We start from the raw sequence: 21,010 nt of genomic DNA, 5'->3' as shown, positions 1-21,010 counted from the left end.
GTTCTTTCTTTTGTTATTAAGTCCCTAATAACCTCATTAAATGCTGTGTACCTTGCTTTATATAAGATAATAATTGACTCACTTATCTGCTTAAGTACCTGTGTTTTTAAATCTAAAGCCAAAAGTCTATAAAAAGTGAGAAAGCGCTTATTACAATGTCTTTTTTATCCTTTTTCTCAGACAAAAATCCTGAACAAAGTAGTTTCTGGTAACATTTGTTTCAATGGACAAGAAACGTTTCGAAAGTCTTCAGCACTTTAGTCGTTGGTCTTTATGTATCATAGTTTGTTTGTTTATCTGTTTTGAATTTCGCACATAGCTATCCAAGGACTATCTTCATTAACCGTCCCAAATTTCGAAGCGAAAAACTAGATGGAAGGCATCTTGTCACCCGTACCCACCACGAACTCTTCGACACTCTTTATTACTGAACAGTGGGATTAACCGAAATATTATTACACTCCCACGGCTGGAAAGGCGAGAACATTCGATTCTAAGCCGTGACCCTTAGTTTATGAGTCGAGTATCCTACCCATCAGCTTATAATAGGCCGCTGTAGTTTGAAGACTATTATTGCTGATATACAATGTAGTTTGGTATTTGGTATTTATTATACAGCGCCTTATGCAACACATTGGACAGGTAAAAAAACTCCAATATTTAGAAATAAAGGTCATCTGAATTCAGAACTGTTGACGAAAGAGAGAGAAACCAGTCAGCAGCTTCCGCCGATCACCTGGCTACTATTAACCCAAGAGGCAATTGACTATCACTTTTGCAACTTACAACTGAAGATATGCAGTGTGTTCAAAAGCAATCGCAGGATCGAAGTTTGGATCTTTCGATGCGTAGACCGGCACGCTGAATTGATAAATGTACCTTAAAACTAATTAACTGCTAATATAGAAATAAAAGAAAGCCCGGCATGGCCAGGTGGGTTAAGGGATAAGGACTCATAATCTGATGGTTTCGGGTTCGAATCCCCATCGCACCAAACATGCTCGCCCTTTCAGCCGTGGGAGCATTATAATGTTTAGTCAATCACACTACTCGGTGGTGAAAGAGTAGTCCAAGAGTTGGTGGTGGGTGGTGATGACTAGCTGACTTCCCTCTAGTCTTACACTGCTAAATTAGGGACGGCTAGTGTTGATAGCCCTCGAGTAGCTTTGCGCGAAATTAAAAAAAAAAGCAAGAACTAAAAGAAAATAGTTCTCATAGAATTCCAAATGTTACTTAAATGGTAACAGCAATAGGAGCACGCGGTTATATTTATTTGTATTTTTTTTTTTATAGCAAAGCCGCATCAAATTATTTGCTGAGTCCACAGAGGTGAATCGAACCCCTAATTTTACCGTTGTAAATCCATAGTGTTACCGCTGTACCAGCGTGGGGTCTCATACGGTTATAAAAGGACATCAATTTCATACTAAGTGTTTGTTCGTTTGTTTAGAATTAAGCACAAAGCTACACAATGGGCTACCTGTGCTCTGTTCACCACGGATATCGAAACCCGGACCTTAGCGGTTTAATTACGCAAACGTACCGCTGTGTCCCTGGGTGGCGGATCAAGCGAATAGATAAAAAACATAGAAGTATATTATTTAGAGAGACTTTTCACTAAAAGCAACGGGATTGAAATTATTGTCTAAAACCAAAAGCTGTTTGGGTTGTGAACTGTAATAAAGAAGCTAATCTAGGAAGAAAAATAATTAATATTTTTATTAATATATTAATATTATTTAATATTAATAATAGAAAAATATTGTTTTGTTATGAATTTCGCGTAAAGCTACACGAGGGCTAACTGCGCTAGCCGTCCCTAATTTAGCAGTGACTAAGAAGGCAGCTATTCATCACCACCCACCGCCAACTCTTGGGCTATTCTTTTATCAACGAATAGTGGGATTGACCGAACATTATAACGTCGCCACGGCTAAAAAGACGAGCATGTTTGGTGTGACTGGGATTCGAACTCGCGACCGTCGGATTATGAGTCGAGTGCCTTAACCACCTGGTCATGCCGGGACCTAAAAATATAGGTAGAAAATTAGCAGTGTTTGAATTGAAAGAGGTGTAAAAATACTTAACTGAGGTAGAAAATGTTTAAAAAATTAAGTTATTTAAATAATAAATACATATCAACTAAATAAAACAATTTAAAATTCGTCAATTTTTGAATAGAAGAAAGTAATTCGAACAACGTCAACATTTAATCAAATAAATCATCGTTTGGGCAACATACGATACAACAATATTTGGATTAATGAGGCCGATTGAAAATAATCATTTACGTTGTGAAGACATTTAGAAACAACAACATTATTTCAACTGACGACAACAAGAGAAAAGAAATGTTGGCTTCGAAAAGGACATCATCTCTGTCGGCGAACACATTATTCTAATAAAGACTTAACTCAAAGGATACACTCTTTCGAATTTCATAGATACATAAATAGTTTCTCTAAAATAAAATAAAAAAAACAACGTGCAACCAGAGTTTTGAAGTGTAATTAAGGCTTAACAAATAAGTTACTTTGAAAATGATTCAGCATAAAATTCACCCAAACTTTATTTTATATTATACTGGTGGTGGTGATTCCGTCTTCTTAGAGCTAGATCAGCGGAATGAAAAACAGATACAGACAATGTTATTCTTATGTTTTAAAAAATAGAAACAGTGAAACAGTGCTATCTGACGAAAAACATGGAATGTGATACTCTAAGCCGAATAAAGTGAAATACGGATATAGCTGATTGCTCCATAAAATATATACTAAAAAAAAATTTAAATGTTAATCGTGTTTCTTCTTTCATATCTTCAACTGCGAATCCAAATAATTTTAATAATTTATTTTGACTCTTATCAACATCTTTGGACAAATGTGTTAATTTAACTACTTTAGTGGTGGACAGAATTCAATAGATTTGGTCACTTAACTGTATCCATAACTAATTAATTCAAGTTTGAGCTTTTTAGGTCTATCTTGTATATCTTTTCTCTCTCTCTCTTCTTTTTTTTTGTCATAATTTATGCTCACAATTAACTCATGGATTTCGTGAAGAAACTTTGAAATTAAATTCAAAAGTGAGTGTTTTATTTAACAAGATTAAATATAAATTATGTTCTCATTTTTCCGCATAAAAATGAATGAAAAATATTGTAAAAAAAAAAGTTTACTGACGCCATGTTTCAAATGTATGTGCCCTCTTGGTGGCTCAGCGGAAATCTGTGGCTTATAGCGCTGAAACTTGGGTTCGATATCTGGGTAGCTCAGTTAATATAACCCATATTGGAGTTTTGCATTTTAAAATAAACACAAATTAGACACGTGATTTGGTGTACTTTTTAGTACATACGTGACTACTTGCTCTCACCTGCACACAACCTTAACTTGAATGCGTAAGTATCTACGGTATTAATTTCATAGAAGATGAGAAATGGCTATTTGAAATAAATTTATTTACGCAAAGTTGCGAAACAGTTACTTCACTGAGTGTTTTCGTTTCATTTCTCAGCAAACATCGAGCTACCCAGACTTTAATTCTGCCTGTGGTTCTAGCGTTATCTTATTGCTTAAATCAACAAATCCTGAGAAACATGATACCGAAACCTTCATTTTCTTGGGAAGTATCAATCGTAGTCGACGACATTTCATGCAGACTTCTGACGTAGCTGTGACGTCATCATTAACCGATATGTACGTCACGTGACGGCTATCGCGACTGCAGTAGATGACGTTCGATCGCGTGCACAGGTGCACTTAATTTGTCTGTTGCAGAGGAGGGGAACGTATTTGTTCGTCTGCTAGCTCGTGTCTGGTGTCTTCGGTAGTCGGTCCGCCTGTGTTCCACGCGCGGCTTAGCTTAAAGAGCAAATAACTGTAGGTCGTCGTGAAGAGGCTCTCCTATTCGATCAGACGTCCGGCAGACGAGGTTAAATCTTCTAAAATTCTTTCTTTTTATCCACCATACTGTATCGCTCCACCTTTCTGCAGTACGCACGTGACTTGAGCATAGTAATGACCTGAAATAATGCAGGTAAGAGTGACATTTTTGCGTTTGGTTTCGTTAATTACGTTATAAATGTCACCGCATTTAGATAACAGAAAACACTTTAAGAATTCGTCGCTTTGTTGAATTTTTGTTAGAAAAGTATAGTAGAACTTTCTCCTAGTAAATGTTTTGAAAGAGAGTCAGGAAAATTTTCACCAAAGGTTGAAGCGGAACTTTTCATTCCGAAAGTTTACAAAGTATGTGATGAAGAAGTAGGTTGGAGAATGTTTATGGTAAGCCAGTTTGAATGTTATTTCCACGCAGAACCAATGTGAACTGTATGAAAATCCTAAGAGTAAAACTGCCATAATGCTATGGCATAACAAAACCTTAGTAATTTCATAGATTGTGACTAAGTGATTAGGTGTTATACAGAGTGTTCAAAAACTATCTTAACAAAATTTTCTTATCGTGTGTGAGGATCTGGTAAAGGTAACAGCCGGACATCTTGTTTATAAATAAATCGACTATGCATCTTAAATAAATGTGTTACTCTATTCAAAAGTGGACTTCAGATAGTAGGAAGAACCAAGTAATTATTTTCTTTTTGAATATAATAATTAAGTGGGTGTGTTTTATCAATCATTGACCGAGTATTGGATGTTTATCTCTACGTCAGACAATAACTCAAGACCAATGACATGACTTTATTTATAGAGCAGAACAACTGATATTGGTGATGAAAGATAGATCTAATATGGGCCAGCTTCTTAATTAATTACTGTAACAGTGGCTTGTGAAAAGGGTCAGTATAGTAAGGGTTTTTCAATTTGCTTCTCATGGAGCTCGAGACAGGAGCTTCACAGGAGTATTGTGCAGTCTATACATATATATGTTAGAATATTAGCTGTTTTTCGGACACAAATCGTGCACAGAGCTCATGAGATTTTCTCACGAAGGTAAACAATCGCTGACAACAAAAGTGGTGGTTTAGTCTTGGCAGCAATAATCTCTGGTTAATCGTTAGGTTTAGATTGTTTTCAATGCTCGAATAAAACAAAAGCATGTGCACGCCTTTGAAAATGCAATTTCAAAAATTTAATTTGACTTCTTTCACTTCCTACACTTTGTTTTATTTGAAACTTATACATATGTATATATCACCTAAATGTTCGCCAAAATGCAGATCTACGTCAGAACAACTGAGCGTGAGGTGTAACTTTACCTTGTAATACACTGAGGGTAAAAGACAATGGCTACCTATCTGATCTGCTTTTCTTTCCCACCGTTATAAATGTATAGTCAGTAAATTGAACATATAATGTCTGGATCTCTCTCCCCCTCAGTACGGATTCGAATCACCGTCACACCAAACATGTTCGCCCTTTTAGCCGTGGGGGCGTTGTAATATTACAGACAATCCCACTATTCGTTGGTAAAACAGTAGCCTACGAGTTGGTAGTGGGTGGTGATGACTAGCTCCCTTCTCTCTAGTCTTACACTGCTAAATTATGGACGGCTAGGACAGATAGCCCTCGTGTAGCTTTGCGCAAAATTCAAAACAAACAATCTTAGTATCGGATTTGGTCATTTAAGACACGGAAAGGGTCAGGAGTATTTCACTCCTTCCTCTCTCCAGCGTATGTTACAGGTTCTGGGGTAACGTTGTTATAATCACAACAAGAAAGAGTTATTTCGCCCACTCGCTTTGAACCCCTTTCGAGGTCATGTCCATGTAGGTAATTATGGTAACAAAAATACACTGTCTCTTCCTTTGGTTGTACTAGCACTTTATTGTTTGTTTTGAAATTTTGCGCAAAGCTACACGAGAGCAATCTGTGCTCTCAGTCCTTCGTTTAAAAGTGATGGACAGGAGAAAAGACATCTAGCCAGCACCACCCTCAGCTAGCTCATGAGCTTTCCTTTCCCAACGAATAAAGAGATTGGACGTTACATGTAATGCCCCCACGGCCGAAAAAGCAAGCATATTCGATGTGATGGGGATCCGAACCCCACGACCCTCAGATTGCCAGGCCTCCAAAACGCTTGAGAACAGTCGTTTGTTTCTTTTCTGCTTCAGTTAAATTTATAAACAAACATCATTTCTATATTTTCAGAAAATTTAGTTCAAGAACAGAACTATATGTTTTTCCACCAACCGCAGACATGAAATACTGTAGAAGTGACGTGCACAGGGAGTGTTTGGGTGGGCTCTGCCTTCCTAAGGTAATGGGCTCGGCATGGCCAGGTGGGTTAAGGCGTTCGACTCGTAATCCGAGAGTCGTGGGTTCGAATCCTGGTCGTACCAAACATGCTCGCCCTTTCAGCCGTGGGGGCGTTATAAAGTGACGGTCAATCCCATTATTAGTTGGTAAAAGAGTAGCCCAAGAGTTGGCGATGGGTGGTGATAACTAGTCTTACACTGCTAAATTAGGGACAGCTAGCGCAGATAGCCCTCGAGTAGCTTTGCGCGAAATTCAAAACAAACCGACCATAATGCCCCCAAAGTGCCATTTTGATAGGACATAAAAATTGTCAATAACCACAGAAGGTGCACGAGATTGCACACTTTGTTTATTACGGAAGAAAGAAGCTTTGAAAGAAGTAGAACACGGGAACCTGTAAGACTTTACAGTATAAAAAATAATTCACTGTTTAATTTTTTATCATTAAAGTGGTTATGGCTTTTTACCCTTGTATGTATCTCATCTACCAAGCCCTCCCTCCCAAAATGATTGCTTTATTACGCTTGAAAAGTGTCTTTTTAGGGTTAGTGAGCCCTACTCTTTCAGTGTCCTCTGTATATAGTCTTTTCTTAGTTTCAAATAGGCTTCGTAAATTGTTTTTAAATATTTACAGTTGACCTATCTAACAACAACAGTCTTTCAAATATTCAAATAGGATATCGTAACAACATCTTTGCGCACATAAAACACTTATGACTTAACTCACAAATTTTGACGATTAAAATACAACTACGCATGCGCTAAGTGGTTCACTTGGTCAGTACCTCCTACATTCAAGCGTCATCTGGCCACAGACTCTCAACTGCACACGGCCACCTCACAAATATCAAATAACAGTAGCGTCAGTTTCAAAGTTAGACAAAATATCCACAAGTTACACTTTCTAGTACCTATAATGCAGCTAAGTTGTCTATAAAACGCATTTATAATGTTTCGAAATTCATTAAAGAAATAAGCAATATAGGCTGTGGCTGACCTATTAATTTGTAAACGTTTAAAGAACGAAAACCTTGTTCATCCGTAAAACAAGTGACTTTCTTGGAAATACCTACTTTATCTCTTTTTTTTGAAGCACTTTGGGCCCTCGTTTGTTTACTTACTCGACTTGTATGACGCACTATCATCCAGTACGCTGCCCAACCTGACATTTACAGCAACTGTCCTGACCTCTGTGGAGTGTATCCTTTACATTCTTAGCTCACTCATCTTCCCTTGGTATTTTACGTCATTGTTTCTACGCGGTTACCAAGCGACCTTCGTAACGTCGGCCATATTGACTTAGCTCGAACTAATTTGTCAGCGTAGATTGGAGCATATTGACAAGTTTATAGCGCTTATCCTTTTATCGGGCAGTCACTCGGTGCTGTTTACTTCAACAGTTAAAACTGTCTTCAGTGTCAATATGTCTCAGATGACTGAATCGTTGCTAAACGCTAAGCTCGAAGGTTCTAACGAGGAGGTCCACGGCAGGTAGGAAAAAGGTTTGTTCCAAGACATAACCTGACTCTGTTTTTCTTTCTGTTCACCGATTAGTTTCGCGTAGAGACAAGTAAAGCTGTATTTCACGCCTTATGATCGTGTCGTGAATAATAATAACAAAAAACTCGCGCCACGAATGCTAGAAAGTAAAATTCCTGACTGATCATACAAGCATGCTAAGTAGAAACAGCCGACCTTGATCTATTCGTGACTGTTGCTGAGGGAATTTCATGTCGACGGCCGGACACTGGCTTTCACAGATTTGTTCATGTGGATGTTCGTTCACTTTGCTTATACGAGATTTTTTGTTTTTTTCGTTTTGTTTTGCTAATCTCACATATTCCAGTATGGAGGCTGCATAACCTATGACGTTCGAATGTCTAGTTATGGATTCGGTTTTGTTGTTGTTTGTTTGTTAAATGCAGAATTCATAATTAGACATTCGTAACTTGTTAGCCTTACTACAAATATTTTGTTATGGCTGCCAGCATAAATATAATTTTTACGAATCAGAAGTTTTTCTAATCATCTTGAAGGTTGAGGGCAAGGACTGCTGCGAATGTTCAAACTGTGGTGTTTTTAAGAAACTTCCAACTTATTTCTAACTTCGGGTGATTCACCTGTTTTATTTGGCGTGTTAAATCGTAGCAATAAAATGTGGTTTTACGACTTGCTACCGTGGCTGAAATATTGGAGGTCAAAGTTCAAACGATTATTAGAGGTATTTAGATTTTAATTTGTTTGTTTGCTTTTAGAGCATTATCGTTCAGTTATCTGCTGTATCCACTGCCGGAAATTGAACTCTGGATTTTAGCGTTGTAAGTCCATAAACTTACCGCTGTCCCAAAGGGGGACATTTTTTTAAAGATCAAATACTTAAACTTCTAGTTGAAATGTCTTTATAACATTTTAGACTGTTTAACTTGTGACATGGCCAGGTGGTTAAGGCACTCAACTCGTAATCTGAGGGTTGCTGGTTCGATTCCCCGTCACATCAAACATACTTGCCTTTTCAGTCGTGGGGACATTACAATGTGATAGACAATCCCACTATTCGTTGGTAAAATAATAGCCCAAGAGTTGGTGGTGGGTGGTGATGACTAGCTAGCTACCTCCCTCTTGTCTTACACTGCTAAATTAGGGACGGCTAGCGCAGATAGCTAGCTCTCTTGTAGCTCTGCGCAAAAGCAAGGATGGTAAAACAGGGGCGTGTGTAAGCATACCCTGGCTTGAAGTAAAGATATGCTGTGCACCTACTTGCGTGTTATATTACTGGTTTATTTGTTTTGGTGAATTTCGGGCGAAGCTATTTGAGTGCTATTTACATTGGACGTCCCTAATTTTGAAGAGATAGATAATCTGGAAGACAGCTAGCTGGTCAACACAACCAACACCACCTCTTGGGCCTCTCTTTAACAACAACTAGTTGGATTAACCATCACATTGAAACGCTCTCATAGCTGAAAGAGGCGAGCATGCTGAGCGATAGGATTCGACCCCGTGACCTGCAGATTGCGAGTCGAATTTTCTAATCACCAGGTCACGTCATTTGTTTTAAAAAACAGTAATAAATCACTGTTTTTTCACCATTATGAATCTTACAGTTTTCTTATATGACTTTCAGCGCCACCGCTATAAAGAGTGTGCCAATGCCACTGCGTTAAGGTGTTACATCATGTAACAGTTTGAAGTCTGAAATGTCACAGCATGTGACGTGTCAAATGTCGATATGTTAGTGGCACATTTTCTCAAAAACTACAGGAAAAAATACTTTTTATGTTGCCTATTTATTTGAATTAAAAATGCGTTACTGGCATCTGTCAACAAAGTTTAGGTCTAAATAACGTACACAAATACGCGTGGAGTACAATAAAATACTCATTAACACACGTATACGCTCTATCATGATTGAAAGTTTTCATTTAATGTATGCATTTCTGTTTATGTATTCCACTTGCATGTTCGATTTAATGTAGCACGTAATTTGTAAACATTATTTTCGCATGTAAATTCCACCACATTAAGCCTATTTCAACTTGATTCGAAAGTCCATCTGGTGCCTTCTCATAAAAAAATACGAGAAACTCATTTTCGTTTTATATTTTTTTGTTTGGTAGCATTTCAGTTCACGGTAAGGGAAATGTTAAAGTATTTTGGATTTTGGTTGTTTTTTTTTTTTTTACATGAGGTGAACTTCCAAATAATATGGATATCAACTGCTAAATTCTCTTATAATCGGTATCATGTGAAAACAACTTAAAACACCAACTAACTTTACTTTTAAATATGGTTTGTAAAACAAAATTCTATTTTTGTCAAAAGATGGCAGGCGTAACCAATACCGTTAATATACGTTTGTGGCGAAGCGTAATGCTACACAAAGGGCTAACTGTACTCTGCCCATGACGGGTATCGAAACCTGGTTTCTAGAGTTGTAAGTCCGCAGAAATATCCCTGTACCACTGAGGGGCTTAATATAAATGTGTATTATCACAAAACGAATATCGTACTGTTAACAGATAATTTATCAATGATGAAACTTTGTTATCAAAGAAAGATTATTTATCGTTACTATATGAAACTGTTCTAAATGCTTTAGAGTTTATTAAAATTTTTAAAGCACAATTATTTTTTGAAATCTTCCTGTTTTCTGTTAATCACCTTAAGTATAAAAGTTATTTTTATAGCAAGTAGTAAATATATTAACTTCAGTTGTAAAGGGCATTAATTTGAAATTCCAACTGGTATTTGGTATTGAACAGAAAGCTTCTAAATTTATCTTAGGCCCCAGTTTTGAATTACTTCTCATAGGGAGGGTAATCAGTTAGCAATGCCCCACCAAACTGCCTTACACGTCAAGAGGTTGCCTATCACTCTTATAAGGCAACCACAACTTAAAGTGCGGAAAGCATTCTAAGATATCGCAAGGATTCGAAACCGGGTTACCAGCTTCGGAATACCGAACTCTACACGCGTCCCATCTTAACTAGTCTCAACATTCACAAAGCGAAAATAAAAAAAAAAAAGCCACTGGGAGGGTAATATCTCGGAGGTATTAGTTGTATTATCATACTATAATTAAGATCAATTACAAGTTATTTTACAGCTGATAACTGATTCACGCAAACTAAATCAAAGCGTTTTGTTTGTTTTTTTGGAATTTCGCACAAAGCTACACGAGGGCTATCTGCGCTTGTCCTCCCTAATTTAGCAGTGTAAGACTAGAGGGAAGGCAGCTAGTCATCACCACCCACCGCCAACTCTTGGGCTATTCTTTTACCAACGAATAGTGGGATTGACCGTCACATTATACGCCCCCACGGCTGGGAGGGCGAGCATGTTTAGCGCGACGCGGCCGCGAACCCGCGATCCTCGGATTACGAGTCGCACGCCTTACGCGCTTGGCCATGAAATGAAATCGAGTTTTGGTTATATGGGATTAAATAGCAACCACACTTTACCGAGTCACACAGAATAAAGAATACATACAGCCATGTATGTAAAGACTAATTAGTCTCCTCATTTAATTATCTGGCCATGTGGTAAGGACACTCGAATGGTAATCTGAAGGTCGCGGGTTCGAATCCCGTCAAACCAAACGTGTTCACCCTTTAAGCCATGGGGGTGTTAGTATGTTACGGTCAATTCCATTATTTGTGAATAAAAGAGTAGCCCAAACGTTAGCGGTGGGTGGTGATGACTAGCTGCCTTCCCTCTAGTCTTACATTGCTAAATTAAGGATGGCTAGCGCAGATAGTCTTCGTGTAGCTGTGCGCGAAATTCAGAACAAACAAACACAACATTCTAATTGTGGCACGTGCCCCCGAAAGAGATTAAAAAAAAGTAGACAATTCCCCTTCGTCTTCCGAAAGTAATTGCGATAATCTTTTATTGTTTAGAAATAACCGGTTTCGCTGCACTATTTAAACGGGAAAATAATATATGAATGGTCATTGTAACAACAATTTTGAGAAATTACATTATATGCGTATCGGTGGAACAAACTGCCATAAACCTGAAGGTTTAAATTCACGTAAGTTAACGTGTTTCGATCTGGTGCACATGTGTTCGATCTACGGATTTGCCTTCGTGGAATGTTCAATTTCTAAACTCCATCGCCCACGTGTTGCGACGTTTTCATTACTGACGTCTTTCATAGACGTATTTACTGTACAGTACCAAGCTATGGTCTTGCGCCCACGTCGTGCAGAGCACGAGGAGAGAGAAACACGTCATTCATAAGAAGTGACAACGTGTGCTCTGCAGAGCAATTCTAGCAGTGCCACGTGAACTGTGAATGAAGTTTATTAGATGAATGGAAAAGATACCTCAACCTGGGTACAGACAAGTTCGATGGTGTTATCGTATACTCTTATAACGACACTAGAGTAAGTACTGTACTCATAAATGTTGTATGTGTTACATTATGCTATCAAATAGGTGGTTAATATTTACAAACGTACGTCTATTTCTGTACAGAAGTTCCTACAGGAACGCCATACAAAACAAAAGGTTAACTCGCATGTTAGGCCTAATGTTCGTAGAATACTATGCTCTGTGAGCTACAACTTTCTATAATTATTTTACGTAATATATGTTTTGCCCACACGTTAAACTATACAGATTTAAACAACAAAATAAGTAAATTAATATCGCTTGACTTGATCATAAACCCATTAATATTAATATTATTAATAACACTGTACGTTTAGTTTGTCGCTTATTCACCTCTAAAAACGTCTTTTTTTCTTTATTTACAGGCTGGCGTACGTTTGATTAGTATATTTTTATAACCACGATGTCTATTATAAATAACCCTTTTCTTCATTTTACACGAATAGCGTCATATTTTGTCACCGTCTGAAAACAGAAATATTTTGATGGATATACATACGTCCTATCGGTTATCATTGCATCCTGTCTACGTCATCTCTCCAGTTACTGACTTGTTTATATATATTGTGTCATGTTGAATAGTTTTGCGTGTGTTTCCTATTACGACTCCCAGAGCAAAGTGTGAAACTACTTATTTCATGTGTTGAAATGCAATAGAAACATAGTAGAAATGTGAATGTTTTTGTGTAAGTCGTATGATTAGATTCTAATCACGAAAATCAGTAACCCTCAAGCAGCTTGGTGCACAAAGAACTTGAAATAATAATCAAAAGCCATAGATAGTTCAAGATACAAGAGTTATTTTAATTGGTTTCGAAAATCGTTCTGTTTGTTACGTCAAAGCGCTGCCAAACATTGTTTTCTTACGTCACTTACTGGTCCACTTTTTATTATGTGTTCAGCCTTACAACAAACATGGTCATTTCAATGTGTTTCTCTACGCTCACCTGAGAGGAATGAGACAAGTGTAATAAATAGCATATTAGAGACGTACTTCATGTTCACACTTGCTGTTGTGTCTTCTTAACGATCCTGTGCTAGCTTCGTGTGGTGTTCTACCTTCATAACTATCCTATTCTAGCTTCGTGTGGTGTTCTACCTTCATAACTATCCTATTCTAGCTTCCTGTGGTGTTCTACCTTCATAACTATCCTATTCTAGCTTCGTGTGGTGTTCTACCTTCATAACTATCCTATTCTAGCTTCGTGGGGTGTTCTACCTTCATATCGATCCTATTCTAGCTTCATGTGGTGTTCTGTCTTCATAACTATCCTATTCTAGTTTCACATGGTGTTCTACCTTCATAACTATCCTATTCTAGTTTAGAAGCTGTAAATGTAAACTTTATAACTTTAGCTGCGGCCGAATCTTTTTTTTCCTTCAGATTTTATTTGTTTGTTTTTAATTTTGCGCAAAACTATACGAGGGCTATCCAATACTCTTTTTATTTTGTTTCTTAAGTGCAAGCTTTTAGCTCATAGCTTTGTTATCTCTTGACCGATTTAAGATTTAATTACAGTTTTGGACTCAGATGGTCATATCCTTTCGATTGATGAATAGACCACGACCAAAGTCTCATAGATTAATTTTGTCTAATTCTGTTTAAAGGAATTTCGATTCGAGGGTAGGCTGGAAGAAATCCTGAAAAGTAATAAAATCGAATCAGGTATACTTGCGTTTTAGGTTTGTTATTACTGGCGCGCAAAAATATAGCTAATTAAAAACTATGGCCGGGTGGTTAAGGCACTCGACTCGTAATCCGAGGGTCGTGGATTCGAATCCACGTCACATCAAACATGCTCGCTTTTTCAGCCGTGGGGGGCGTTATAATGTAACGGTCAATCCCACTATTCGTTGGTAAAAGAGTAGCCCAAGAGTTGGCGGTGGGTGGTGATGACTAGTTGCCTTCCCTCTAGTCTTACACTGCTAAACAGGAAGCGCTAGCGCGAATAATCCTTCTGTAGCTTTGCGCGAAATTCAAAAACCAATAAAAAAGGTCTCGCAGATTAATTTACCCTAATCCTGCCTAAAGGAATTTCAAGTGCCGTGGATATTTAGGATTCTCTTTTGTTAGTTTTAGTAGTTTATCTCTACGTTTTTAAATGTTGATAGCTAAATCAAGTCATATCACACCTTTCGATCAACAAGATTACATACATATATATATATATATACTTAATGCACACATTGTCAAGTTATCTGCACGTTGGTTTACAGTAGATAATAACTTGTTATATTATTTATTTTGAACCGTATTTGGTAAATTGTTTACTATCTTCCAATTCTGAAATACGTTCACTAGCCAAACGTTTTCTTTAGTCTGAGATAAATGAATGTATTGCCACCCTGGACTATGAAACGTATTGATAGCGCATGTATTTTTATCAAGTAAATAAGTCGGTAACATCTCCCAATGTTTATCTTTCTTCTCTCATACCACAAGTTATTTATATATTTTAAATTAAATTCCACATTACACGTTTGAAATACTTAAGCGCGTTTTCACATGTCTCTCCTCTGTTCATCAGTAGGAATATTAAAATTCCAAACTTTGGTTTACCGTCACAATATTACAACATTTCATTCATTATAATATCATGCAGGAAAAAGCTAAAACCAAAAATGTTTAGTAAGTATCAGTGTGTTAACGTCACATGAACAGTTGTGTTGAAAAAGCGTACGTGTGTCTCTCTCTCGCGCGCGTATATACATATATATAAATATATGAACGTACAAATAGTTAAATCACTATCTCTGAATACAATAACTAATATGCTTCGATAGCATTCCTAAAATATATTCACTGGGATAAAACTGGTTATTCTAATTACACTTCAGATGGCGTCGATACCACATAGACCATTTTAAGTGTATAGACCTCAGTACGGTTGAATTAGTGGTTTACTACACTTGCGATGAATAAATTACGCTATGTAACAACATTTTTACTTTTTCTTGTTCCTTGGCAGAAAGTGTTATTTCCCAATTGCTTGTGCCTAAAGTAAATGGAAAAGACCTATTTTTCTCTTCAAACTTTAATTTTGTGATCTGGGAGTATATAACGAAAACATGATGGGAGACTATGTTTGGGGACCGATACGTGAAAGCGATTTAAATTACAGTCGCAAATCTAGAAAAACTACTCACTTCTAAACAATTTTGTATAACTTTAGTATAAATACATGTAAATCTTGATTCATATGTTGTTTTATTCAGACCTTATGTAAATAAAAATGTGCAAGTTTGTCCGTTTTTACATAGAAAATAAGTTAATTTCTAAATTTCATTATCCAGGTCACAAAAGCAAAGTTTGAAGGGAATAATGGCCATTTTCTGTACTTTTGCAACATAAGAAATTAAGAAATAACACATACTATCCAGGAACAAAATTTGTGTTACATATTGTTATCTGTAAACGAACTGTTTAGTAATATTTAGTTTAATTTTAATTCTTTGTGTTGGAGACGTTTTGTTTACTGTGGAGTTTAGTCGTTGTTCTGGTGTTAATCTTGACAATATGGCGTTTAGTGTTATCAGTCTCGGATTACATGGGGATTGACCTCACTACAAGTTTCATAGTGTTAATATTTGTGTTTAGTGTTATCAGTCTCGGATTACATGGGGATTTACCTCACTACAAGTTTCATAGTGTTAATATTTGTGTTTAGTGTTATCAGTCTCGGATTACATGGGGATTTACCTCACTACAAGTTTCATAGTGTTAATATTTGTGTTTAGTGTTATCAGTCTCGGATTACATGGGGATTGACCTCACTACAAGTTTCATAGTGTTAATATTTGTGTTTAGTGTTATCAGTCTCGGATTACATGGGGATTGACCTCACTACAAGTTTCATAGTGGTAATATTTGTGTTTAGTTTTATCAGTCTCGGATTACATGGGGATTGACTTCACTACAAGTTTCATAGTGTTAATATTTGTGTCTAGTTTTATCAGTCTCGGATTACATGGGGATTGACTTCACTACAAGTTTCATAGTGTTAATATTTGTGTCTAGTTTTATCAGTCTCGGATTACATTGGGATTGACTTCACTACAAGTTTCATAGTGGTAATATTTGTGTTTAGTGTTATCAGTCTCGGATTACATGGGGATTATCTTCACTATAAGTTTCATAGTGTTAATATTTGTGTTTAGTTTTATCAGTCTCGGATTACATGGGGATTTACCTCACTACAAGTTTCATAGTGTTAATATTTGTGTTTAGTTTTATCAGTCTCGGATTACATGGGGATTGACTTCACTATAAGTTTCATAGTGTTAATATAAGTTCGTGTACTCTAATGCAGGTAATGCAATTGACTTCCCACGAGCAATGATTGCATCGATCTGTATCGCGTGTACTAATCGATTAATTGACATTATTTTTCTGATTATAACTATTTGCGATTAATTCGATTGTCACAAAAATAATCAACTAATTGAATTGAACTAATTTCCCATAACACTATGTAACACCATTTTTGCTACATAGTGATATTCCAACTACCCAAGTAATTGAACTACTGTTATTAGGTTTTTTGTTAAGCACAAATCTATATAATAATAAATTATTGTTAATGTCTCTTCTTGCTGGCTACCGTAGAGAAAACCTTTAATATTATTATGCTGTTGTGTAAATAAACGATAAGGCCACTATATTAAAAACAAAACAAAAAAAGCTTGCAAAGAAACAGAGGTTAGCAAATGGAATGAACTGTACTTCTAACGAATACACATATGCATCTATATAGATATCTATATAAATATGGTAAACTTAAACTTTGCGACGAATATATAAACATTTTCAATTTAATACAAAGAAGTCAAAGTATGTACTGCACAAGGATGCAAATAATACAGGTTGTATAACGAAGTAATGTTTATCGTTATCAGAGTAAAGTTAGATGTATTAGCATGTTTGCAGGCACGTGTCTAAAGTTCGTGTCTGATAATCTCCAATACGACTTCACAGTGTGGAATGTTGCTCATTCAAGAATGCGGAACAAACGCGCACAACCAAGGAAAGCGTTCACAACCAGACCGATTACCTTTACATATACTTGGTGAATACAGATGCAGGCGCACACTCGCGGGGTATCTCTAGCAACTGTTTACTCCCCCTTATGACGACATTGTAGTGTATCACTCCTATAGTTTACACCAATATGACGAGTTTGTAGATATTTCTAAGAAGAAAAAAAATGTTGGTGCAAAAAATTTCTAAGTGTCACATATGAATACATAATTATAACGTATTTGTTTCTGTATAGATAACAACATGAATAGCGTACAGAAACATATAAAGAATCTGATAATGAATACATACACCGCGTTAATAAGCACGTACAAACTGGCTGTGCATGACAAAAAAAAAAAAACTAACCGCGGAAGAATACTGTAAGAACGAAAAAGTTACTTGGGGAAAAAAATATTCATTTTTTTTTGTTCTTCCATTTCGTGGAATACGATAGTCGGAGCAACGACCATTCCGGTTGTTAAAGACATAATTTCCTGTCAATTATCAACTACAGTCCGTTACTTGTATCGTTGTTTATTAAGTTCCATCTAAATTCTAGGATTCGAACGATTGACGGAAGGAAGGAAACGTACGAGACTCGCAAAAAGTAACAAAGATGCAAACTGGTCGCGTCTGTAGGTAATTGTGAGTGAGGTTATTTTAAGGAGGTATGTCCACCACGTACCTCCAAAAGGAAGTTTTAATGTGCCGATAAATAATTAAGCAGTTTGGCAGCAAATGACAACCGGGAAGCCATGAAGGACCTTCTCAGTCTTGCGTAAGGACTTTTCAAATGGAATATTTTTAGAGAAAAATATTAATGGTCAGAGCTGGGAGTTATTACATTCCTGGGAAAAACATTTCATGTCAACATATTATGTTACGACTAGTCTATAATTATCATAATAGAACATAATATGTTATACGATTGTATTGAGATTAGATATATAAATAAACATTAAAATACTTCAGAAAATAACACTGATATAGAAATCAGTGATGACGAGAAAACCCACTTGGAAAGAAAAATATAAATGTAAAAATTGTTGGTATGGATAGAGAAAACACTATGTAGAGGAGCGAACAACGTTTCGACTTTCTTCGGTCATCGTCAGGTTCACAAAGAAAGAAAGAGGTAATTGAGGTAATTATGTCAACTCAGATAAAAAAAAAAAGGTTTATAATTGACACATGACTTAAACAACTGATTCGAGTGTTAATGAGTAACTTAAAAAAATCAAATTTAGAAAAAATAAATATTGTAGTAAAAACACATGATCAGATCAGTTGGTTCTATTAAAAAACTGTAACTTTTGCATAGATTGTGTGTAGCCTAGTTTCTAGCTGACCGTACTGAGAATTAATATTTTTTGTTAGCAAAGGCCCCCTAGTGGTACAGTGGCATGTCTGCGGACTTTTACAGCTAGAAACCGGGTTTCGATACTCATGGTGAGCAGAGGACAGATATTCCTTTGTGTAGCTTTGTCTTTAATTAGAAACAAACCGTTACCAAAGCGACCCACACTTTAGAGCAACTAGTAGGATCAGAAAATGATAACCGACAGGTACTGTTTGCCTAGCTACCTTTTGTCTCTCGTCTATCGGTTCAACGGTCATGCACAGTTAGCTTTTGTGTAAGCATACGCGAAAAATTGTAAAACAACCAAACATGCGTGTTCATCTTTCTCATATACCAGTTTGATACTCTGCCAATTTCTGGGTCTTTGCCTATGTTTTTCTGTTGGTAAAGTAAAATATTCAAATATAGATGATAGCAACTAAACGAAAACAACTTTAAGGAAGATAGCAAAAAAAAACAATTGTCATTCTACCACAGCTTTTGAAATTCACACGTTTGCTTATGGGGAAGACTTAGCATTTATTTTTCTTTAATTCTCTACCTGTGTATCTATATATACAGTAACTTCCAGAATTTTGGTTTATGTACTAACTATTCTTTCTGTATTGTTGTCTTTGTTATTATGCTTTCCATTATATTTTTATTATTTCGTAATGCAGTGGCCCGGCATAGCCAGGTAGTTAAGACTCGTAATCTGAGGGTCGCGGGTTCGAATCCCGGTCGCACCAAATATCCTCGCCCTCTCAGCCGTGGGGCGTTATAATGTTTTGGTCAATCCCACTATTAGTTGGTAAAAGAGTAGCCCAAGTGTTGACGGCGGCTTCCCTCCAGTCTTACACTGCTAAATTAGGGACGGCTAGCGGAGATAACTCTCGTGTGTCTTTGCGCGAAATTGAAAAACAAATAAACAGAAACAAACGTCATGCAGCAAATATCCTGTTATAATATGTAATAAATAATTCATGAAATTGTTTCTTTCTGAATTTCGCGCAAAGCTACACAAAAGCTATTTGAGTTAGCTCTCCCTAATTTTGCAGTGTAAGACTAGAGAAAAGGCAACTAGTCATCACCACCCACCACCAGCTCTTGTTCTACTGTTTTACCAACGGATAGTGGGATTGACCTTGACTTTGTAACGTCCTACGGTTTAAAGGACGAACATGTCTAGTGTGACGGGGATTCGAACTCTCAACCCACAGATTGCGTGTCGAGCATCCTAATCACCTGGCCAAAGCCTCCGTGAAACTGTTGTCTTCTTAGTGCCAAGCTACGCGATGACTAAGTGTACTTTGTCCACAGTGAGGAATAGAAGTCCGCATTTTTGTGTTGTAAATCAGTAGATTTATCGCGGGCCTACCGAGATAACCTGTAGAGCACTTGAACAGTATAATTTTAATGTGACACAATTGTCACAGATCTAGTGTTTATTATGCATCAGAAACGTTTTAAAGCCACTCATAATCTATAAATATATCTATATATATGAATTTATGGTAACCTATTTTAACTATTTGCACTCTAAATATTTTACATGTAATATCAGCGATGCCACATCATCTGACCGGTATGTGTTAAGAACTGTGAACCAGCCTGCAGCGCCACTCCCTGGTATAATGCCCTTTTCGTCATGATAGACATTCATAGTAGCTGCTGAACATTGCATAAGATGTTCACCTAATTCTTGTGCGTGTGACAGCGGCTATCGTGAGGTGTCGCTACCATCGTGGGATTAAAATCTGACTTCGTGCGCCCTCGATGTCATCTCTTTTTAATGATCAATAAATGTTCTTGATTTTTCTATGTTTGACAAAAATGGGGAAGACTGTTGGTTAGAAAGTTATATGTCATGAAAAAAATGGAAAGGCTATTTTTATGCATAACTGACACTATTGTGTTTGTGTGTGTGCCATTTTCTTTCTGCCATCCATATAAATATATCAAGTATATAATTTTGATAAAATTGTGAAATTATTTTGAATACTCCATAAAGAACTTAAGGGGCTCGAATCTTGGACCTTACAAGCTTCAATTCGACACATTCGATTTGGTTTCGTTAACATTTCTCGAGTAAAAGATTCGAAGTTGAGAATTGTTGGTTTTATATCTGTTATTCGCACTACACGTTAATATTTGAAAAGATGTTGTTGTTGTTATTTTGAATTAAGCACAAAGCTACACAATGGGCTATCTATGCTCTGCCCACCATAAGCATCGAAACCCGGTTTTTAGCGTTGTAAATTCGCAGACATACCGCTTTTTGAAAAGATTAGGGTGACTAATTCTGCGTATTAAAAATATCACGTCATTCTTACTGTAGGCCCGGCATTGCCAGAGGGGTTAAGGCGTTCGACTCGTAATCTGAGGGTCGCGGGTTCGAATCCCCATCGCACCAAACATGTTCGCCCTTTCAGCCGTGGGGCGTTATAATGTGACGGTCAATCCCACTATTCATTGGTAAAAGATTCGCCCAAGAGTTGGCAGTGGGTGGTGATGACTAGCTGCCTTCCCTCTAGTCTT

At 36.9% G+C, this 21,010-nt stretch overlaps 2 long non-coding RNA genes across 2 annotated transcripts; both read left to right on the top strand.

Annotated features, from left to right (window-relative positions):
• Positions 1–3,516: 3,516 nt before the first annotated feature.
• LOC143228037 (uncharacterized) lies at positions 3,517–20,139 on the top strand. The gene is made up of 2 exons (XR_013015154.1): positions 3,517–4,038; positions 20,037–20,139. It is a non-coding gene; the product is annotated as an uncharacterized LOC143228037 (long non-coding RNA).
• On the top strand, positions 11,481–13,908 carry LOC143228036 (uncharacterized). Its single transcript, XR_013015153.1, has 2 exons — positions 11,481–12,106; positions 12,479–13,908. It is a non-coding gene; the product is annotated as an uncharacterized LOC143228036 (long non-coding RNA).
• Positions 20,140–21,010: the final 871 nt, after the last annotated feature.

The sequence above is a fragment of the Tachypleus tridentatus genome, chromosome 10, assembly GCF_004210375.1.
Source record: "Tachypleus tridentatus isolate NWPU-2018 chromosome 10, ASM421037v1, whole genome shotgun sequence".
NCBI classification, from domain to species: domain Eukaryota; kingdom Metazoa; phylum Arthropoda; class Merostomata; order Xiphosura; family Limulidae; genus Tachypleus; species Tachypleus tridentatus.
Note: the sequence above shows the minus strand (reverse complement) of the source record. Positions and strands in the feature narration are given on the sequence as shown.